General features: G+C 48.9%; 1 protein-coding gene across 2 annotated transcripts in view; it reads left to right on the top strand.

The window, feature by feature from the left end:
• LOC128852993 (uncharacterized) overlaps nucleotides 1-23,111 on the top strand; it is a 63,239-nt gene that overhangs the window by 11,625 nt on the left and 28,503 nt on the right. The window contains exons 3-4 of one of the 2 annotated variants that reach the window (XR_008451161.1): nucleotides 3,101-3,237; nucleotides 4,187-4,412. The gene's annotated coding sequence lies outside the window, so the exon portion shown is untranslated. Of the gene's footprint in view, nucleotides 1-3,100; nucleotides 3,238-4,186; nucleotides 4,413-19,097; nucleotides 21,477-23,111 lie in introns of those variants that run through there. The other variant, XR_008451162.1, reaches the window with a different exon arrangement.

Below are 23,111 nucleotides of genomic sequence, written 5' to 3'. Positions count from 1 at the left end.
TGGCTTTTGGTTCTTGTTGCAAGTGAAAAATAGCGATTCATAGAGCAGAATTATTACACTTTACTGCCAAAGAGCTACTTCTCTCGACAGAACTGCAGGCTACGCCAGGCAAGCGTGTGTCAGGATGCAGAGCTGCTGTAGTCCCAGCACCGAGCGCTATTACAGGCTCTGTAACACACAGAGAAGATCCTTTGTCCTTTGACGCATTAATGAGGAATTCCTTTCCACTTTCAGCACTGGTAATGGCAACTCTAACACTTGCTGTAGCAGCCGATCTAGCTAAGGGAGCAGTTGTTTTTGTGTGTTTCTTGGAGGCTAATGCCATGCTGTTGCTAAACCTTTGCAGCTCTGTCATGTTAATGCCAAAAAAAAAGAGAGTATTTGATTTTCTTTAAAAAAACAAACAAGCCAGCCACAAACCTTGCTTTTTGTGGTCAGCTCTTCACAAATGCCCTGGATTCCATCCAGTTCTTTCTATTCAATAATTTCAGCATAAGGCCCTTGTCAGGTTTGCTCTACAAGGGGTTCAGACCAAACCTTTTGTTTGTTAGTAAAGAGCAAGTTATAGACAGTAGATCTTTCTTTCCTTTTAATATGTATAAGCTCCTTTTACAAGCTCTACCCAAAGAACATTCAGTTAATTACTCAAGGCATCTTGTTATTTGGAGCTACCGCTTGTAAGCAAACGAAACTGCTGCTTCGGAGAAAGCGCGAGCAGTTCTTTGTGCCTGTGGCGTTGCCCTGTGGATAGCCCAGCCCAGCACCGCGTGTTGCCCTGTCGCTGAGACCCCTGCCTCTCTGGTCCTCTCGGTGCTCCAGCACAGGAGAGGAAGAGCTGACATGAGGTGCACCGCTCCCAGGAACGAAATTGAGGAGCAAGAGAGGAGGGTTTGGGCCCCAGAGGCTGCCGGGGCAGGGGAGTTGGGTGGACTTCTCTGCTTTCCCATCTGGACAGTCTGTTCCATGCCGGAGTCGAGCTGGACAGGGACATGGAGGTGGTGCCAGCTGTCGCGGGACATTATATGCTTGATTTTTCCAAAGCAGTCATCAATATTTTCAGATAAGTGCTGCACACTGGTGGACCTGTTTTTCAGTGTAGCTGCCAGCTGATGGTCAACCTTTCTGCTTCCAGCAGAGCCTGGCTGTTCCCAAAAGGGCTGGCAAACAGCTTTCCTGCCCCTTTTTCTCCCAGCCCGGGGAACCCGTGGTCACATCGTGCACCTTTAGGGGCTGGCTGTCGGCATTGAAGTTCCCCATGTCCTTCCTGAGGGTGCTCCAGGAGGGCTGTGCTGGGGAAGCCTGAGCGTGGTCAGCAGGTAGAGAGGACAAAATGCAGGGATGTCGTGGCTCTGAGGGCTTCTGCCTTTCCCTTAGTCCTGTTCCTGCTCCCATGCTACAAGCTGGGAACTACCATGCTGCAGGAGCAGCGTAACAGCTTCTCAGCCTGCCTCACCCTCCCTCATCCCCTGGCACTGGGCATGGGGAGCAGGACAGAGCGTTTCTTCTTGCATGTAGCCCACAGACAGGCTCCGTGCTGCTCTGCTGCTGCCCCAGGCTGGCTCTGCAGGGTGCTGGCATCGGGCGTTGCTGTGCCCTACGGCCACACTGCTGTCCAGCTTGTGTGGCTCACGTGCCGCGGGCACACGAGGTGGGACCTGCTCTTCCTCACGTGCCGCGTTCGTATACAATGCAGAGGCTTAATGTTAATCCCCTGGAGAGCTGCTGTAGGAGCTGCCTGTTGGGACCATGGTGCACCAATTAGGCCCGGGTGATTAACGAGAGAGCGTTGTGGCTCTGCTCTGGCACCTAGGGAGCGCGTGTTCTCTTGCAGAGCCCGAGTCTTGGCTTGGGTGGAGGCAGGAGTCAGAAGACCGGCTTTCAGGGTTGCTGGTTTCCATGCTTGGCCCGAGCAGGTCGTGGGTTGGTAACCATGGCAGGAGCCCAGGGTGCCTGAGGAGTCACCGCGTGGCACTGAAAGGTGGGACGGGAGCCTGCTTGTCCTGCTGCTGGCAGCCACAGCCCTGTCCCTCCTCCCGGAGAGCCTCCTGACCCATAAATGCACAGGGCAGAGCCACAGCATCCGTGGCAACGGTGAGGGGTTGCCGGCGGTTGTGCCCTCGGAGCGCAGCAGCTCCTCCACATCAGAAAGAAGGAAGCATCCAATGGCAGAGACGGTTGCCTCTCTGTACATAGCAAACCAAGTGACCTAATTCCGGCGGCGGCAGCTCTTCGGAGGCGTCCCTCAGCAGGCTCCGTGGCAGGCTGTGCTGGAGCTGACTCATCACTTCCAGCGTAGCAGAGATTGGAGCTTTCAGGCCCTAAGGATTTCACTGTTTCTTCATTAATTTTAAATTGATTAAAATGAATTTTTAAAATACCAGGAGAGACTTGCCTAAAGAAAATGGTTATTAAAAAGAAAAAAGAAGGGAATAGTTGGTCTGTGGGAGTTAACTGTGTGCTTAACAATCTCTAGCTCGTACAGCTGCCAGCACCCAGTGCAGCTTGGAGGAGCCTTACGCCGGCTGTGCTGTCCTGGTGGATTAGCAAACACAGGATTAATCAGTCATTATTATAAAAAAGTGAGAGTTATAAACTGTCCGTGCTCCCAGCCGGTGCAGACCTCATCCGCGGCAGGACGGTATGACAGGCTTCTGCTCTCGGCCACGAGGCTTTGTCCTAAAGTCAAGAACTCCTAGGGAAGTGGGCGCCTGCAGGAGCATCCCGTACTCTCCCAGCATGGTCCAGCGCCTGACGAATCTCCTCATATGGTCCAGAGATTCCTTGGGCAGCCTGTGGGGTGTCTTGTACCAGAACAGGCTGTCAGGTCCTCTGCTCATCCTCTGCGTAAGGGTGCCATAGGGAGTGTAGGCAGGAACAGATGGCTGGAGGATCCTTTTTCCCGCTGTCAGAGGGCAGTTATGAACGAGCTTTTCCCCTGGGCATTCTCACTTTCTGTTCCTGCCCTACTCTGCTGGGTGGAAGCTGCCCTACACTGAAACAAGAGAATTCCCATCCCTTACGATTTCCATCTCCTCCAATGTAGCTGCATAGGTCAAGGTTATACTGATCTTTAGCGCTTTTCCCTTCTCCCCTTTCACAGCGATGAGGAGGTGGGTGCAGTCTGCCATTCAGCCAGCAGCACGGGGACCCACCTGAGCCAGCGCCAACAAGGAGTCTTCCATGCCATGCTGGACTCCAGAGATGTAGGAACCTTCTCCTTGGAGGCTACGTAAACAGGTATAGAGCCTTCTTCACACAGGGAATTCTCCCTGAAGGTCCATCATAGAATCATAGAATGTTTTGAGTTGGAAGGGACCTTAAAGCCCATCCAGTCCCACCTCCTGCCATGGGCAGGGACACTTCCCACCGGCTCAGGCTGCTCCAAGCCCCATCCAACCTGGCCTGGAACACCTCCAGGGATGGGGCAGCCACAGCTTCCCTGGGCAACCTGTTCCAGTGCCTCATCACCCTCATTATGAAGAAATTCTTCCTTATGTCCAGTCTAAATCTGCCCCTCTCCAATTTATAGCCATTGCCCCTTGTCCTATCACTACGTGCCGTTATAAAAAGCTTTCTTGTACACATCATCCTGGGCGTTCCATCCCTCATCATCCCGTGTGCTGCTTTGGAAGGGGAAGGTGGGCAATGACACTCACCTCCATGGTTGCTGCCCTGGAAGGAAGCAGTGCAGGATCTGGCCCTAACTTGTCAGTTGGGATTGTTCTCCACTCCGATGAAGGTCAAGGGCTAGCTCAAAAAGCATATACGGTGGATTAATTGAGAGAGCTTGGTCCTGTAAATAAATACCAACAAATTAAAAAGAAAAATGGCAGGTGGAAAGCTGACATGCTTCAGAGAAGACAGAGCGGGAAGCTGAGAGGAGTGAAGGAGCAGAATATAGAATTCACCTGGCGCTAATAAAGCAGCCGGTTCTGTCAGCCCCTTTTATGTCTATCTAAAGAAAATAACCTTCTATTTCAGTGAAACTAAAGAATGGAAATAAAAAAAAAACCTGCAGAAAACCTTTGGAAAAACAACTTGACACTTGCTGCTGCTTGAAGTAACGGAGCAAGCAGAGTTCTAAGAAGTCGCATGAAAGCATTTTGGTCTGCTTTAAAAATCCCTCTAGAAAATACAGTGATGTAATTCATATGCTGTTCACCTATCTGTCTCCTCTCATCTCTAGGTCTGAAAAGCTGAACTGCTCTAAATTCAGATGCCAAAGCAGAACCTTTTTCCCTGACTGTGCCCTGTGCTCAGCTGTCGGTCGTGCCTGCAGAGCTGTAAAGCAGATGTCACCGTGGAAGAACCTGGCTGATGAGAAACAGCGTTCTTCACCTGCTTGAACATCAAGTGGTGTCGACTGGGATGGCTGGAGAAGCCCATCTCCCTCCCTCGTTCTCTGATATCAGGTAGGATGAGTTCTTTCTTAGGCTTTGACGTCCCACAGACAGCAGCAGAGCTTTGTCCTGGGTGGGTCCCACTGCTGTGATGAGCTCACTTTGGCTTCACCTCGGAGACCTGTGAGGCTCCAAGGAGACCTTATAGCGACCTTCCAGTGCCTGAAGGGGCTACAAGAAAGCTGGAGAGGGGCTGTTCACAAAGGCTTGGAGTGACAGAATGAGGGGCAATGGGGATAAACTGGAGAGGGGCAGATTTAGACAGGACGTAACGAAGAATTTCTTCACGATGAAGGTTGCCCAGGGAAGCGGTGGCTGCCCCATCCCTGGAGGGGTTCCAGGCCAGGTTGGATGGGCCTTGGGCAGCCTGAGCCAGTGGGAGGTGTCCCTGCCCATGGCAGGGGGTGGCACTGGATGGGCTTTAAGGTCCCTTCCAACCCAAACTATTCTATGATTCTGTGATTTTATTTTGTATGCAGATTGATGTTTTATTTGAGAGTGACTTTTAACAAGTTTTATTGGGTTTTTTTTTGTGACTGAGGTGCTTTCCAAATTAATAAATCCTGACCAATTCCTTCCTGTGCTTAAACTGACTCAGATGTAGTGTTTTACACAAATTATAAAATTATTAAGGAGGTTGTGAAGAAGACTGGGTTACAGAATGTTCTTGCTTCATTCATTCTTTTCAATTGCTGTTCTAGCTTTAATTATTTATAACATGCAATGTACTAGTTAATTTACGGTAGCATATTTCTGTACAGTAATGAAATTAGTGACAAGAGTCTTAGTGCAGCACTTGCTGTTTACTCTTTGCTGAGTGATATACACATTAATTATGTGCATATTAGAATCATATAATATATGATCAGGCTGCCCAAACCCCATCCAACCTGGCCTTGAACACCTCCAGGGATGGGGCAGCCACAGCTTCCCTGGGAAACCTGGGCCAGAGCCTCACCACTCTCATCATGAAGGAATTCTTCCTTATATCCAGACTAAATCTGCCCCTCTCCAGTTTATCCCCATTCCCCCTCATCCTATCACTCCAAGCCTTTGTAAACAGCCCCTCCCCAGCTTTCCTGTAGCCCCTTCAGGTACTGGAAGGTCACTCCTCAGAGCCTTCTCTTCTCCAGGCTGAACAACCCCAACTCTCTCAGCCTGTCCTCGTACGGGAGGTGCTCCAGCCCTCGGATCATCCTTGTAGCCTCTTCTGGATCCATTCCAACAGCTCCATCTCCTTCTTATGTTGAGGATTCCAGAACTGGACACGATACTCCAGATGAGGTCTCACAAGAGGAGAACAGAGGGGCAGAATCGCCTCCCTCCCTAAAGCCATGTTAGAATGGCTTTAAAATATATATAGACTTCGCTGGAGGGTTAAGGTGTTTTAGACTTGCTTGTTCTTCATGAAGTTAAAAATAGTGCCATCTAAGAGCTGAATCTAAAGAAGAACGTGAAATTGGTGTGACTATTCATGGAAGGAAGTTTCTGCCAATGTGAAATTCTTTCGGTCTCTGTAGGGCCAGGCCTTAGCCAGCAGATGTTAAAGAACATGCTTCAGTGTTTTAAGGGCAATATTCTTGCATAAATTTATCTTATTCCTATTTCCTTCTAATTAAAAGACACCTGACAAGGCTGCCTTCTCTGTCTCATGAGCTACTGCAGAGTCTGCTCAAGCTCTGCTGCTCCTAACAAAGAGCACGGGCATAAAGGTCGGAGAAGTGCTGCCTGAAACACGACTTGAACAAAAAATGCTGCGGGATTCACAAGGCAAACAGACTTGAAAATAGAGAAAATATTTTTTTCCACATTTTTCAAGTTTTATCACTCAGCTGTGCTATTTGTAGTGGTAGTAGACATAACATTTGCAGAAAGAAATGTGGCAGATCTATTCAGCTGGCAAAACCAAGTTTCTCTATACTGTTACGACATCTTGCCAACAATTCTTATCCTGTGGCAAAGTTGTATGTAGTTACCTAACAAGACAAACGGCTGTCTTCATTATGCACTTCCATTTTTTTCAAGCCGGAGATAAGACATGCCCAGCTATGCCAGGAATTAAAACAACCCAACACGTCCATTCTTGTTTGGTGAAAATGCTGCCCTGTATTCTCAGAGCTAAGCAATTATATTCTCTGCATCATCATGGGTTTAATGGTAATAGCTGTCAAGCATCAAAAAAACCCACAACAAAACAAACAACAAAAAAACAACAGAGGATATTATTCCTAGCAAGTGCCCTACCTTACTCCCTATTTCGCTTCTTTTAGCTCCAGGCTAATGATGCTGCTTCTGAAACAAGAATGATTCACCCCCTCCAGCTATACCAGCAGCCTGCCTCCTAGGGTTTTGTTTTCCAGCCCCCAGTTCACCCTCTTACAGTGGCTTTTTAGGAAACCTTCATAATCCATGCTTTCTTGCAGTCCCTGCATGGCTTTGTGAAAGCAAGGGCTTGGCTGGATGAACAGAACCCAAAGAGCTTTGCCCCTCAAAATTAAGCGTGTGTGAATAGGTCACATCAAGTAATTGAGCTGCATTTTCTGTCTCCTTGAGACTTCTCTGGAGGAGCTGCCATCGCCTTGCTGGGAGACCGAAGCGGTGCGGCACAGACCCCTGGGTGCCTCGCTGGGTGAGCAATCCTGCGCTCCTCACAGTGGAGGTGGGTGGAAGGGCTGGGTACAGGAGACGGGAGGGTCAGAAGCTCCTCATCCACCTCCTGGAAGACCTGCCAGACCTTTTGTTGAGTCACGCAGCTCTGGCTGGGCTCTGCGCAGCCAAGGGGAGAGTTGTCCCCCGACACTGCCACCCAGGAGGCTACAAGAAAGCTGGGGAGGGACTTTTTACAAAGGCTTGTAGTGACAGGATGAGGGGCAGTGGGTATAAACTGGAGAGAGGCAGATTTAGACTGGACATACGGAAGAATTTCTTCACCATGAGAGTGCTGAAGCACTGGCCCAGGGTGCCCAGAGCAGTGGTGGCTGCCCCATCCCTGGAGGGGTTCCAGGCCAGGTTGGATGGGCCTTGGAGCCCCTGATCCAGTGGGAGGTGTCCCTGCCCATGGCAGGGGTGGCACTGGATGGGCTTTGGGGTCCCTTCCAACCCAAACTATTCTATGATTCTAATATGCTGGTGGCCTGTGGTTTGTGGTCCTACTGTTACTTCCTACTGCTTTAAAATCAATTGCTTACGCCTCGCAATTGTTCAGTACGGGGTTAGTAAATATGACTCGTGTCTACAAAGCTGGGCACCCAGGCTCTGCCTGTCGCCCCGACCTCCAGCACGCGGTGCCAGTGCCGCTCACTCGCAGATCTGTGTCTCTTTGTGCCGGTACGAGAGACGCAGGGAGGCACCCAGCACTGACCCTATGGATGGAATCATAATTCATTACAGGATTGTCCTTGGTGCCCTCTTATCGGGCAGAAAACTGCAACAGTCCTTTGTGCAAACCATTCCACATAAACTTAGGCGGGACTTTGTTAATCTAAGTTGGGAGACAGCAATCCTTTGGTGGCAGTTGGTTTCTCATGTGTGTCTGTGTATATTGTGGAAAGGCAGAAGGTAATTGAAATAATAATTTTTTTTCTTTTCTTTTTCCTTTTCTTTTTTTGCTTCTAATTTGCTTGGTAGGGGTTTGTTAGAAGGAAACCGAGGCGGTGAGGAAAATAAGGAAACCATACCAGGTGCAACACCCAGGTGCAGGCAGCTAATGCCTGTATGCACCTGAATTCAATCGATGCAAAGAAGCTGAATTTAAAATGCACCAGAGAACAAAGCAGGGCCAGCTGGAGGATTTAGTGTAAGAGAAAGGAAAAGCCTGGGGAGGTGGCAGGCAGAAACCCCGAGCTGTGACGTATTCCTCTTGGCTGTGAGTACTATCTGGAACAATGGGAACAGGAATGTCTTGGTTCGGTCATTTGACCTAGTGAACTCTTCTGATTAATGCTTTTTTTTTCATTTAGCATTCAGAATGCTGGAGGGATTGATTTATTTATATATAATAAAAAAGATTTTTGTATATATATATATATGTGGTGAGGTTGAGTAGGAATTAATTCTAAAAGGCTCTGGAAACACTGTGCTCTCAGAGCATGAAAGGAAGCAATAGAAGAAACAGGAAAGCTTGTCGAGGTTACAGTGAGGTAAATGACTTTGGGCTGTGTATGTTGTGTCAGTGTTTGCAGAGGAGCTGTTGGTGGTGAGTGATGGTGTCACACATCTTTGGGCTGCGCTCTCTACAGATTGTGGGGAGGGGAGCACCCTCCTGCCTATAGTATCTCCCCGCTGTGCTGGAGGAGCGGGTGCTGAGGCTGGGGCTGCTTCCCGATGCCGGGGGGGAAGAGGTGGGCCTGGGAAAACCAGCTGTGGAGATCCCAGAAAACAAAAGGCTGGAGGAGCCAGAGGCATTTGTGAAGGCTTTTAGTGGGAGCTCCTTGCTGCTGGCCACCGCTGCCACCGGGGCTGGAGCACCTCCTGTATGAGGACAGGGTGAGAGGGTTGGGGTTCCTCAGCCTGGAGAAGAGAAGCCTCAGGGGAGACCTTATAGTGACCTTCCAGTGCCTGAAGGGGCTACAAGAAAGCTGGAGAGGGGCTGTTCACAAAGGCTTGGAGTGATAGGATGAGGGGCAATGGGGATAAACTGGAGAGGGGCAGATTTAGACTGGACATAAGGAGGAATTTCCTCGCCATGGGAGTGGTGAGGCCCTGGCCCAGGTTGCCCAGGGAAGTGATGGCTTCTCCATCCCTGGAGGGGTTCCAGGCCAGGTTGGATGTCCCTTGGGCAGCCTGAGCCAGTGGGAGGTGTCCCTGCCCATGGCAGGGGGATCGGAACTGGATGATCGTTGAGGTCCCTTCCAACCCAAAGCATTCTATGATTCTGTGTGACACAGTGTAGTTGCTGTTTCATCCCAGCCTCGCCTTGTCCTCCCACGCTGCCGCTTGTGCTGTGGGTGTGGGGGGCAGCTGGGGGGCTCAATCACAGCGCTGCACAGAGCGAGACCTGCCACGCTGTCCCTGCCTTGCAGCTCCCTGCTCTGTCACTTCTGGCTCCGCCACCGTGGTGGTGAGGGCAGGTGGCCCTCACCGATCCATCAAACACCTTGCAAGTTAGGCTTTTTTCACAGGCTTCTGCAGCTGGTAGGTTTCCAGTATTTCCTTTACCAAGCATTAACAAAAAAGCTTCTTGAAGTCAAGTAAGAATGCATTTAATTCAGTACTTGCAGTCTCAATCTCGTCATGCCTCTAATTTTAATGTAGGCTGAGTCATTTTCATCCTACTGCTTTAAAATCAGGCTATGGAGCACGGTCTTGTTCTGGTATGTTTGGGAAGTGGAACAATTTTTCTCTCTCTTAGTCAGATCTGCCCTGCCAAGCTTCTATCACTTGGCGCTCTTAGATATAAAAATAACATATAGCTGGGGATGATTTGCAGAGTTCATTTTATTACTGTAAGCAAAATTGAAACGTGAAGGATGGCAGCTTACATTATGCAGATTGATTTATAAAAATAAATTAAATGAAAATATTGGTCTGGATGAAAATTTAACCTTGTTTTGACATAATTCCTTGGGCAAGAGTTTGCTTTGCCTGTGCAGCACTTGCTTTTTCTGTTTTGTTTTTCTATGGTCTCTCAATTCTATTTCCTGTCTGTCAAACCCCTCTCTGAGGGTGCAGTTGTTGATGCTTTTATGTGTTTACTATGTTGTTCCCTATTCTTGTCCTTGAAAATAGCCAATTTGGATTTTTGCACATCCAAAGACTTCCGTTTGAGCAGGAGTTTGGCGTGGAAGACGCAGGTGGAACAGTCGTAGTCTGGCAATGCTATAAACCGCCGGACACGGTTGTGACACGAAGCCTTGACCGTAGATAGAGTGGTTTCAGATCTTGTATGTGCAAGAACATGTCCCTGTGTGTACAGGGAGAGAAAACAGAGAATACAAAGGGAATAGATGATTGTAATGCGTCTAAAAGATTGCGCTCCTGGGTCCGCAGTTTAGGAAGAACATGGCCAAGCTAGAAAAATACAGAAAATGGGGTAAATCCAAGCTTGTAAGATTCAATCTTGGTCTGTTTATATATTAAATCTGGTTAGGAATGTGGGCTGCTTTAATTTAGCATTTACAGGTTGGTTTCTTTGCACAAATTTGACTGTAAAGCAGTGACTGATTTTTTTTTTTCTTTTTTTAATTATTTATTTTTTCTTTGAGTTCATTTGAACCCACGTCTCGGCAACACCTTGGGTCTTCACACAATGTAGGTTGTAATGGAAGCAAATACGTACTTTGTACCAACCTTTGTACAGTTGTTTCGCCTTCTCATTACGTATGAAGTCACGGCGCTGCTGTTCTGCTTCGCTCTTGCTGCTGCGCTGCCGGAGGGAGATGGGTGGAAGCTCTAAGATGAGCCTTGGGGCTCAGACGCGTGGTTGTAACCTTCCTCCCAGGCCTGCACAACTTTAACCTGTGGATTTTAAGTGTGGATTTTGGCCTAGAAACGAAGCCTTGTGAGGACTTGCTTTATTTCTACTGTCAACTGGGCATTAAAGAGCTGTGCTGACTTTCAAGCATGAGTCACTTTGCCAAGCCAAGAAACCTCTGGTTTGATAGGCTGGTCTTGGCAAGACTTGGGATAGTCCTGGCTCACAGAGACGGGCTGGCAAATGTTAGCCACGTTAGCAGAAACAACATATCTTTTAGATATAAAATGATAACTTGTTTTTAGTTGGCTTTATCTGTTTATTTTCTACCTCTGCGTAGTTTCGCACCCAATTAACTGGTCTGCTAGGTCTCGCAATGGCAAACAAATCAAATATATCATTCAACAAGGGGTTTTTTTTTGTTTAGTACTGAAGTTCCTATGCATTATCTGCTTCAAAAGTTGGTTTAGTTGAAAAAATGCTAACAATGTTATGTATAATTTGTGTTTTCCACATTTATGTTGGCATATAAGCAGCAACAAAAAAAAGCGACGGTAGCAGGCTTTTTATTTATTTATAGGAAGCCATAGCAGGATTGACGTTTGTGGTGAAAAGGGACGTCATTCAGCCTCTTTGAGGCTTCCTGCATGCTCTTCACTGCCCAAGGCCTTGGTATAAATGGAAAACAGTCTCCACGTGCTCGGGAAGGAGAGTGAAGGATGTCACCTCGCCTCTGTTAAGCGTGAGGTTTGGCTCCCATCGCTGCCAGGTGGTGTGGCCTTCATTGCGCCGCCTCCGTGAAGAGCTTTCCAAGCCCCTTCTTCCCATCCTCCTGGGCTACTGCGAGCTCCCACATGCCCCCATCTACACTCTTTGCCTGCGTCAAGCCCAGTCCAAGGAATTAAATTGGACTCTGACTTTGCCGTTTGCCCTGATGTTCAGCCTGCCAGCAAGGCTGGCGGTGGGGATCCCTGGTGGCTGTGTTGCTGGAGGCTGTAGGATCTCCATCAACAACCAGACCTGTTGGACCAGATGATAAGCAAATACAACCAGGCTGGGGAGAAGGTGTTTGTGTGTCCTCTTGCTGGCTGAGAGCGAGCTGGGATGATCAGTCCCCTCTTGCTGTAGCCGGATCATCTGGCCATGCCTTTTGGTTGTTCACAGGCAGGTGTTGGCCGCTGAAACAGCCCAGGGCTCATTGCCAGTCCCCTAAAAGCTGCCACCTGCAAAAGCTCATTTTCTATTTGTGGCTACCAGTTTATTTGCTGTTTTTAAAGACCCTTGCAGAAACGGATCTCCAACCAGCTAAGCAGGGGCAAGGTTGCGTGTTAATTTAATATCCTTCCCTAGTGACTACTGCCCCATTGCATCCCATATTGTGTGTGGAGCGTTCCAGCTCTCTTACAAAACTAGAGGTGATGGAGGTGACTAGACACTGCTGGTGGAGTCCTCAGCTGGTTACAGAAAGCTTTGCAGTCTTTCTGCATCCCTGAGTGAAGGGATCAAAGCAGGGGCTGAGTTGAAGGAGAAGTAGAGGAGCTCCAATTCAGCAGAGAATGTGGCCCAAGCTCGCTCTTCAAAAAAGATATTGCTTGCACTTCTCTTACTGTATGAAACCGAAGCCAAGACAAAAATCTTTAGACTCCGGACACTTGTGCTCAGTGTCTCGAATTAAATGATGAGAAAGTGACTGTACCTACGGTGATGCATTCCTGTTACGCTGTGGAGTTCATGAAGGTAAGCCTTTGTGCTATGAATAATCGCCAGGTGAGCAGAGCCTGCAGTAATGCGGTGACGTGTCCGATGTGTCAGTGAATTGGCTGCTGGTACATGTTACCAGTTACTTATCCTGGAGGGCCACTGCAACCTTCAAGCCCAACACTGTTTCACTTACAAGATTGGTGAAATATTTCTCTGCTCTTGCTGCTGCGATTCCTGCTGTGGGTGCAGCAGAGGCTTGTTTCGCTGTCAGAGCTAGCTAAGGCTGGCCTTAAATCACAGGTGGCTGTGGTCTGAGGCAGAGCTTCCTGCTCATTTAGGTGGTCCATCTGGCAGTGTGCACTTAGACCTTGACTCTTCCCTTAACCCTATACCACAGCCTGCTTATTTCAGGTAGGATCACAATGTCTATGCTCAGCTGGTCAGAGAGAAGAGGAGGGCAAACTATTAAACAACATCTCTGCCTGTCCTAGAGCTCCTATGAGGAAAGGCTGCGAGAGGTTGGTTCAGTCTGGAGAAGAGAAGCCTCTCTGGGGAGACCTTACTGTGGCCTTTCAGCACTTAAAGGAGGTCTATATGAAAGTTGGGGACAGATAGGACAAGGAATAATGGTTCTAAACTAAAAGAGGGGAGATTTAGTCTAAATATAAGGGGAAAAATAATTGTGGTGATGGTGGTGAAGTACTGACGCAGTGAGGTGATTGATGCCTCTTCCCTGGAAACATTACTGGTCAGGTCTGACGATGCTCTGAGCAACTCGGTTGAGTTGAAGCTCTCCCTGCTCGATGCAGAGGCGTTGGAGGCTGGTTGGACTTTAATGGTCCCTTCCAACCCAAACCACTCTGTGATTTTGTGGTCCAGCTCTGGTGAGAATTCTTGAGAACTCCTCCCCGAACCCGCTGGCCATGCCACTTCTGATCCAAGCCAGGATGCCATTGGCCTTCTTGGCCACCTGGGCCACTGCTGGTTCATGTTCAGCTGCTGTCAATCAACTCCCCCAGGTCCTTCTCCTCTGGGCAGCTTTCCAGCTGCTCTTCCCCAAGCCTGTAGCACTGCACAGGGAAGAGTTAGCTGCCTTACACCCAGCACACGCTGAGGATGTCTGCATGAGGAATTTCTGCTGCAGGTTCAGGCTGTAGCTGGCTGCATGCTCACTTCTTTGGGCAGGTTGGCTCCAGGGCCCACGCTGGGTCCCCAGGGTGTCCCTGAGCTCTGTCAGGAGCAGGGATGCCATCAGGCATGCTATTCCAGTGGCACGAGTGGTTTTCTTTCCTTTAGGATTTGTGTAATCTCTGCAGCTCTGAGACTTTTGAAGCAGATGTTTGGGCAATGAATGTGGTGATGGGACTCATGATCGCCACTCCACTGCTTTGCAGAGATGCTTTGCAGAGGCATGATGTGTTCTGTTTGCTCTAGTGATACAGTTAGGGGGAAAACCACAGTGGAGGAAGCACACAGAGCCTCCTGGAGAAGCAGCAGAGGACTTCAAGTCAGGTGTAGGTACAATAATTGCCCTGAGTTTAACTGAATTGAGTTAATTGTGCAATTGATTCATCAGAGGGTGTCAATAACGGGGTGTTTGGTGACTGAGCAAGGGATGAGGTGAGAAGGTCTGTGGCTGTTACAGAGCACAGAGAAGGAGGGAGTCAATAACTTGTGTCCCTGTGGGGTTAATGTGGTAAATGCAGAGCAAACGCAAGGGATTATTGGTGTTGAAAAGCAGCTGATTTGGTCACTTAGTGCCATTTTGTGTCCTTGCCTTCAGGAAGGGCTTCTTTTCCTCTCTGTAAAATGGGAATGACAGTCCCTGTCCAGAAGCCTCGCTGTACCGTGTGTTATCAGTCACAGAGCTGCTGTCGCTGTCTGAAGCGATTTGTCACAATTCCTTTCTTGGGAATCGCAGTATTTCTGCTTGGCAAAGGTACAGCTAACCTAGAAGTAAAGGAGCGAAAACAGCAAGCGAGAGATTGTGTGGTGCACAGAAAGAGGAGACAGCTTGTCCCAATAAACCACGAGGTGGCATGTTGAGGTGGAGCTGTGAGATCTGCAGGATGCAATTTAGGACCTGCCTGAGCTTTGAAGTTGTACGTAGGAATCCGACAGTGGTTGTGTTTGCTGCTGCCGGTGTTGTGGGAAAGGGCTTCGGCGCAGACTCACATATCTGATGACAGTGAGTTCATGCATGTGGTCAAAAAAAACAACCCCACCCCGAACACAGCAGATAAAGGCTCTCGTTTCTCCTTGTGGAGATTCCCATTTATTGCAGTGGAGGCTGAGGTTTGCCTTGGAGAGGAGCAGCGCTGCAGAGCCCGCTGGGGGGGATGCTGACGCAGAGCCTTTTGCTGGGCTCAGGGCTGCCTCCCCTACCCCAGCTGCGGAATGTTCTTGTGGTATTTGTTGGCTATTTGCTGCTTTGAAGTCTCAGGAGAGGAAATGTGACTGTTTCTGATGCTTGTGATGTATGCAGCCTTTGTCTCTGAACTTTTCCTTCTTCCACAGACCATCCAGTAGTCCTTGAAGAGTTCTGTGCAACCTCTAATTTTACGGAGATTTTAAACTTGTGTTTCGTGCCCTTTCCCACATTCTTTTGTGCTCCAATTCTGTTTTACTCTACCAGTTAGTCTTCTAATCATCTCTTCTCCTGCCTTCTCCTCCTTCCAGTCCCAGGCTCCGGCATGCGGGTGGCCAGTGGCCAGCGGAGCACGTGGTGTGTCTAGCAGAGAGGAGTGGATGTTTCTCACCTGAGTCAGCCCGGAGGCGGCTGCAGTAGATAAACAGTTTCCACATTTGGTCTGCGGTGTATTCTGATACTGAAGCATGGATGTTTGGGGATAAGCTGTGCACATCGGAGCCTTCTATTATGGAGGAATGAAATCCTATCGCAGCGCAGCAGCAGAACTAATGACTCCCTGAGGTCACGCAGAGCTGGAGTTTGGCTCTGGGCAGCGGCCAAAGCTGTGCTGTGCTACTGGACAGAGGCTGGGAGCAAGTAGGTGCCCATTGCCGGTGTTTTATTGGGATAGGACAGGCTTGGCTGTTTTTGGTGAGTTGACCCTGGGTGGACACCAGGTGCCCACACCACTTGTCACTCTCCTCCTCAGCTGGACAGGGGACAGAAAACGTATTGAAAGGCATGTGGGTCAAGATAAGGATGGAGAAGTCACTTGCCAGTTACCATCGTGGGCAAAACAGACTCAGCTGGGGGGGAATTAATTTGTTACCAATCAAATCAGAGGAGGCTAATGAGAAAATGAAAGCTAAATCTTAAAACACCTCCATCCCTCCCTTCTTCGAGGCCTCACTTCACTCGGATTCTCCACCTTCTCTCCTGCAGTGGCACAGGGGGACAGAAATGGGGATTGTGGTCAGTTTATCATGTGTTCTCTGCCGATCCTTCGTCCTCAGAGGAGAAATTCTCACGCTCTTCTGCTGCTCCAGTGTAGGGTCCCTCCCATGGGGAGACAGTCCTCCATGAACTTCTCCAGCGTGATTCCTTCCCGTGGGCTGCTCCTCACGCATTGCTCCAGCATGGGTCACATCCATGGGTTGCAGTCCTTCAGGAACTTGGGGCCATGAGTCCTGCCAACAAATGCGCTCCAGTGTGGGTTTCTCTTTCCTTGGGTCCCATCAGGAACCTGCTCCAGCATGGGCTGTCTATGGGGTCACAGCCTCCTTCAGACGCATCCACCTGATCTGGCGTGGGGCCCTCCGTGGGCTACAGGGGCACAGCTTGCTTCACCATGGTCTGCTGCAGGGCAATCTCTGCTCTGGCACCTGGAGCGCTCCTTACCTCTCCTTCTTCTCTCTCTTGGTGCCTGCAGGGTTGTTTATCTCACACATTCTCACTCTTTTCTTTGGCTGCAGTTGCCCAGTTTGGGTTTTTGGGGTTTTTTTTCCCCCCCTTTCTATGTCATCCCAGAGGTGCTACCACCGTCACCGATGGGCTCAGCCTTGGCCAGTGGTGGGTCCATCTTGGAGCTGACTGGCAGGGGCCCTGTTGGGCACAGGGGAAACTTCTAACATCTTCTCACAGAAACCACCCCTGCTACCCAAACCCAATACACCATAACAGTCCCCTCTGCGCTGAGGAAACCTCTGCAGTTGCCTGCTGAAGACTTATGTGACCTAGAGACCTTTCAGGTTTCAACATCCATCCGGTGCTTCCTTCCGGAGGCTGTTGCATGTCTACAGCACAGATCACTGCGGGGCGATGCAGGGCGTGCCGGATTGAATGACGTGCTGTCTGGCACGGCCGAGCGAGTTTCAGTGAAACTGCTGTTGATGAGACACTTCAGCTGCCGTCATCCCGCGCCGCGGGCTGGCTGATGGGGCTCTTGGCAAGGGCTGCGTCAGCACCAGTGCGCTCCCTCAGCCGCTGCCTGGGGCTTGGCCTCGCACCAGTTGGGAGTGGGAATTTCTCTCCACTGCTGGGAGGTCGCTGTTACCAGGCGGAGCATCTTGTAAAAAAAACACTGGCACGCATCGCCAGATCCAGCGAGTTGGGCTGTCTGGAACTGTGCAGGTATTCCATAACTATCTCCGCTCCAAGCAGTGCTCCGGTGTCCTACCCGCCTCGCACAGGGATGCTGTGAGCGTGGATCTAGTCAGATGTGTCAGAGGCATCTACTTCCACAGCATCTGGATGCCTCGCGAGTGCTCGATTAGATAAATGTCTCCTTCATCAAACACCCAGAGGGGACAAAATAATTGTAAGGGGATGCTGTTCCTTTTTTCACGCTTAATTTCTCTTTTATTACTCGAGTTAGAGGCTTTGTTCCAAACGCAGCCCAAATTGCCTTTGAAATAAAAAAATGTGACTGCACCCGCATGGACCATATTCTTTCCTTCCTTTCTCAGACAGTCTCACTCTTTTTCCCTTTCCTCTTAAAGCGAGCAGCCTCTGGGGTGTTTTGCAGCACTACTGGTGTTTAACACGAAGAGGCTGCGAAAAACCGATGTATGCAGCGATTAAGTCACTTTGACAAGGTCACGCGGTGAATCACTGGCAATGCCAAGAATAGCACCCCGAGTCTCTTGGCTCTCTCTAGCCCACCCTGAACGCTACAGCCTGCCTTTTTTCCTGGTGAGCATGATCTGATTCATAATGCAGCAGTTCTGCTGTAAGGCTGGCTACTTCTGCGAGCTGTCGCTGCTGCCGCAGAGAGCAGCAGTCGGGCTGAGGCAGCAGCAGAGATTGCACACATACTGTGGCAAAATGTCTAAACCCCAGAAATGGTATTTAGCAGCTTATCTTATCTACTGATAAGCTCATAAAATGTACTGACTGGTTAAAAATAGGTTTTTGAAGTTCTTGGCAAACATCTCGAACTTTATATTCTTTATTTTGCTGCAGTACAAAAATACCTTTTGATGATTCCGATTCATATTGGCTTTTTGTGGAAAAGTACCAAATTATTGATGGGTGTTTTTTTGCTTTTAATTGTGCTCTTGAATGCTAAACCTAATCCTGCTATTTGCTTGCAGTGTGTTTAGGCTATGTTTAGGCACATGCAAATGTAAGTGGTTATTCAGTGCCTTTGGCACTCCGAACAAAATGTACTGAGCTCCCGGGGCTTGTTACAAAGCCTCAGCCTCCAGCACTAACAAAGCCTGTGCAGTCAATAGCTAAAACATGAGAACTACCTGAGCTCGATAGAGGCAGTTCAGAGGATCTGGGAAGGTTATGGATCCTCAACTTGAACCCAGGTTTTGTCTTGTGGGCTGGGTAAATGAAATAAGGGGATTCCTGCCTTGTGTACTGGCAGCTAAGGCTGCTCACAAGAGGCTGACCGTGCGGCGCGTGCGTGCCCTGCCTGGGACGCCGGGGCTGGGTTGGTTTAACGCTGTGGCCCGTGGATCCTTTGCAGTGTGTAGTTCACCAATGACCCTCTTGTCTGGCAGTATCGCCACTCAGCTCAGCGTGTTTCTGACTCAAAATGGAGGCTTTTCCTTCTACGAACACCACCATGGTTGGAAGTGAAGCGAAGCAGTCCGGAGCCACTGCCTGCTGTGTGTCTGTTGGCAGCAGCTCAGGATTTTTACAGTTGTTTCCCTTGTTACTCAACCTATTTTAAGCTCTGATGGAGTAAGGATGGCATTTGATCACAGTACTGGGCACAACAGTTTGGCGTTCGTAACCCATGTTTTAAACCAGAGGCTTTTCCCTTATATGTTTGTGTCTTCAGATAACTTTTAGGCTTGTGGCTTCGGACTTGCGTGCTCTTTTGCTGGCCCGTGCTGCTGCCTCTTATGAAAGAGGACAAACTTTGACTCGGATGGGTGTTGTTTACCCAGGTGAGAACCCCTCAAAGTGGGGAGCATCGTGGTGACTTGGGGTAACAGACACTGAGCAGAGCACCTCCTAGCCTCCATCCTCCGTCTAGTTCTCTTGGTGGGAGTTATAGATGTCTTTGTAATCTGTCGTTTTCTTGGATTTTCTTTATCATCTCCACGTGTCTGCTAGTGTCTTCTGATCTTGGTTCTGGTCTTGGGTTTATTGAGTAGATGGCACACTACGTAAAGACTTCGACATCTAATGCTAAAGGATAAATCTCTCCCATCACGGAACAGCCCGGCTGCTAATGCTGGTTCCCTGATCGTCTAGCTCTAGTATGCTGGCTGATCGGCCTCTGCCTACCTCGTAAAATACTCTTAAAACTGGTACTCTGTGTTTTACCCACAGGACAGAGACTCCTGAGAGCAGCTTGTCCTGCAGGCTTGGCCCCACAGCTTCTTTGTGGATCAGGTGCTTTTATGGTTAGCACTGAAGTTTAGCCTCCTGTCATTTGTCTTAATACTGCACAGAGCAAGGCAGGAGGCTTGTTTCTTCTTGCAAGTGAATGTAGCCAGGAGATGAATGTTTGCCATCTGGAGAGAAAACCAGAACTGGCAGTAACATGAAGTTGGGGCTGGAGGAAAGAAAAAGGAAGCGCTCAGCTGAGAGAGAACAGCAAGGAGGAGAGAGGCAGGTAGCGAGATGTCTGTTGTGGTTGTTTTTTGTCTCCTTATGCAATAATCTAAGAAACTCGGGGAAGGAAATCGCCAAAGCTGCTGCTTTATTCTTGTTTCACAGCTAGTCTTTGGGTTGTAAGGAAAACCATGGGAGCTCTGAGCTGCTTTGTTCCAGAAGAGTTTTTTTCCAGGCCCACGTAGATCACTTAATACCCATAAAAGTAACGTGCGTTTACTGTGATCGGAAATTTAGATTTCTACCCATGTATTCTCCTGCTTTTGTGTTTTGATGGCTAAATTTTTATCAAATATCGGTCTTTTGGTTTTATTTATCCTTCAGCGCTAGATATCAAAGCCTTTACATAGTGTGCCACCTACTCAATAAACCCAAGAGCAGAACCAAGATCAGAAGACACAGGCATGCACCAGCTTTGGGGTAATTGTGCACCGCGTTCATATATATGCAAATATCTGATACTTGTGACAGCCTGGGACCAGGATTGGAGACCTCACTCGAACCTCTGAAATCGGGAGCCTGGTTATGGGACTGCTGGGTTATTGTGCAAACTGGTGCTTGATGTGGGGAAAAATCACAGTCTGCCTGAAGTAAAATTATAGCTGCTGAAACCTCCATGCTGGAAATAATGTAGGTTAGAAAGAAATCCGGAACAGCTGGTACATTACAGTAAACTTACAGTTTGTTCTGCTGGGGCTGAAGACACAGCGTGTTACTGCGAATGCTGTTTCGCCATGGAAAGTCTTCACTTGCAGTGAAGAGGCAGGCTGTGACACTGCGGCCAAACACAGGTACCTGCTACCACAAAGCCATGTACGCAACCACTAAATACAATGCTCTTTGATCCAGCTTTTAATAAGAAATACAAAGAATTTAATCACTTAAAAAAATCTAGCTAATTCATTGTCTAAATTAGGAGTACAGCCAAATGAAACGAAAACTAACACAAAAAAAGCAAGTTCAAGCCATTTGTGGGAAGGGAAATGACCTTCGCTGCCACCTCCTTCTTAGTATTCCCAATAGCATCCAGGACTGAGCCTGCATCCAGGAAAAAAAATTGGCGTATTTCAGTCCTTAACAAGAACTTTTGAAGCTGGAGCATGAACTGCTGAGGTGTGAGGAGACAGGCAGGCCCCTGACCGTGCTCGCGCTGCTTGGTCCTGCTGGCTACAGGGGTGACAATGAGCAGCGTGGCTGGAGGGAGAGCTCTCCAGAGATCTGCATGTGTGGGTCGTGATGCTGATGATATGCGTTCTATCTCGGAGCCCCAGCTTTCTTGTAGCCCCTTCAGGTGCTGGAAGGTCACTATAACATCTCCTTGGAGACGCTTCTCCAGTCTGAACAACCCCAACTCTCTCAGCCTGTCCTCATACGGGAGGTGCTCCAGCCCTCGGATCATCTTTGTAGCCTCCTTTGGACCCATTCCAACAGCTCCATCTCCTTCTTATGTTGAGGATTCCAGGACTGGAAGCAATACTCCAGATGAGGTCTCACAAGAGAGGAATAGAGGGGCAGAATCCCCTCTCTCCCTGCTGGCCACGCTGCTTTGGATGCAGCCCAGGACACGGGCTGTGTCACCTTGCCAGAATTGACCTTGTCTCCTTCTCAGGCTGATGGTGTTTCTGGGCAGGCCAAAGGGAGATGCGGGTTAGCCACCTTGGGGCAAAACATGGAGGGACTTTGCAGCTCAGAGCCATTTAAAACAAGGATAAGGTTGTATCCCATCCTAGTTTTAATAAATCTGACTTATCTTTGTCTCCCCAATGGTTCTTACCCTGACATGTTCATTGCTGTCCTTTCTGTTGTTTTCAGGTTTATGAAGCTCGCTGCAGCAAGATTTGTAACCGCCAGATTCCACCTTCAATCAAAATCCCTGGGATTCGTTTATAGTTTCTTCGTTAAGCTATTGCTGACTAACGATATGAAGTCAAACTTTTCTTTTAGGTGTCTGAAATGCCATAGGAATTTTCTGATGCAGGTGCCTTTCAGAACGTTGTTGTGCTTTAGTACCCTTTGCTTTTAATTTCCATAACAACCTGTGTCCTGTAAAAACAGTTTTTCACAAGGCTTTGAATGTGTTTCTCAGTCCTACTGGGAGCGTCCCTGATCCAAGCTCTGGTTTGGTGTGAACACGTGAGAAGCTGAAAAAGAAACTGATTGTTTTCTGCATCTTGCCTCTCTTTTTCCTCTTATTCCAAGGGCCATAAAGCAGAAAAGTAATTGAAAAATAGTAGCTTAAGGCAGTGCTATGTAAGGACTTGAGAGAACTGGTTACCCTTTGTCTTTCTTGCCTCTTTACTCTGCTGTTAATAGATTTGGATAGCAAACGGAAGAGGTTTGTTCCACCGAGGCAGGTTGGCTGATGGCCCCTCTTGTCCTTGTCGTGGGCAGCCTCTGCTGGCCCATGAGCTGCTGGCTTTGGACAGGCTGTCCATCCCGGACAGGCTGCCCGTCCCGCAGGAGCTGCAGCAGCTGACTGCTTGGTGACCAGCTTGCTTTACTTAGAAGGTTGGTACATCCACAGGCTGTAACACGAGATACAGTGAGCAGCTGAACGCTTTGGAGTGTACTGAGAACAACACAGAGGTTGGATTTTATTGCATTTTGAGCTCTTTCCATACAAAGCAAAAGGAATACTGTAGTTTTCCTTATTTGTGCGGCTCTGAGGCAGGGTACTGTGATTTGCAAAGAATGGTTGAGGCAGGCGATGTTTGTGCTGGTACAGGAGCTGAGATGTTTCCTGTCATGGAAAAGATGAACAAGCCAATTCCACATCACCTTTCTTTTCTGAGACATGTGAGTACTGTCAGCCTTGCTGCTATTTTAATTCATGGTCTGCTGCTCTGTGCAGTATCCGCACCGTAGCTATGTGTGAGCAACTGTTGTCTTCCCAGGAGGGACATGAAGGGAGTAAAAGGGCACGAGCTCTCCTGGCACTCCCTCTGCCCTGCTCCTGCTCTTCAAGTTATGTGCTACCACACACTGCTTGAGCCAAAGCAGGAGAGCACAGACCAACGGTGGCAGCAGAAGAGGAGGGTGTAAAGGGACCAAAGGGATGGGAAATGCAGCAGCAGTTGGCAGAGAAGGCCAGGGCACCATCCGTGGTGTCAAAAATCTTTCTGTGGCCACGGTCAGCCCCCTGTGCTGAGGGCAGGGCAGGTCTTCAGAAGTATTCCCTGTCCTTCTTGGCTGGTGGCAAGCCCGGCTGCAGTAGCCTGTACACTGAGCAAGGAGAGAAAGCCATCCCTTCCTCCTCACAGCTGGAAGAACCTGGTCAGCCCTGAAGAAGCCCATCCCAGGTGTGTCCCCTGTAGTCAGCGCTGTGGGGTCAAGCCTCCTGCTCTGGCCAGGCATAAGCAAAAGACTAGAATAAACTATCCTCATGTAGCTCTGCACTTTTTGAAGCTCCTATTCCCCATCAGACATGATAGAAAAGCCTTATTCTGCTGATCGATGATGCAATACCAATAGACAAAGTCTCTGTAAGGATGAAATTGTCAGCTACATTCTATTTGTGGAGGCCTTGTGGATGTGGAAGACAGCAGCTATATTTGCTGGAAGCAGTTAGAAGACACAGGATGACAAGATAGTCTCTTGGCTTCTGATCTGAACA

This window comes from Cuculus canorus, chromosome 9, assembly GCF_017976375.1.
Source record: "Cuculus canorus isolate bCucCan1 chromosome 9, bCucCan1.pri, whole genome shotgun sequence".
Classification (NCBI taxonomy): Eukaryota; Metazoa; Chordata; class Aves; order Cuculiformes; family Cuculidae; genus Cuculus; species Cuculus canorus.
This window is presented reverse-complemented; position numbering and strand designations above follow the sequence as displayed.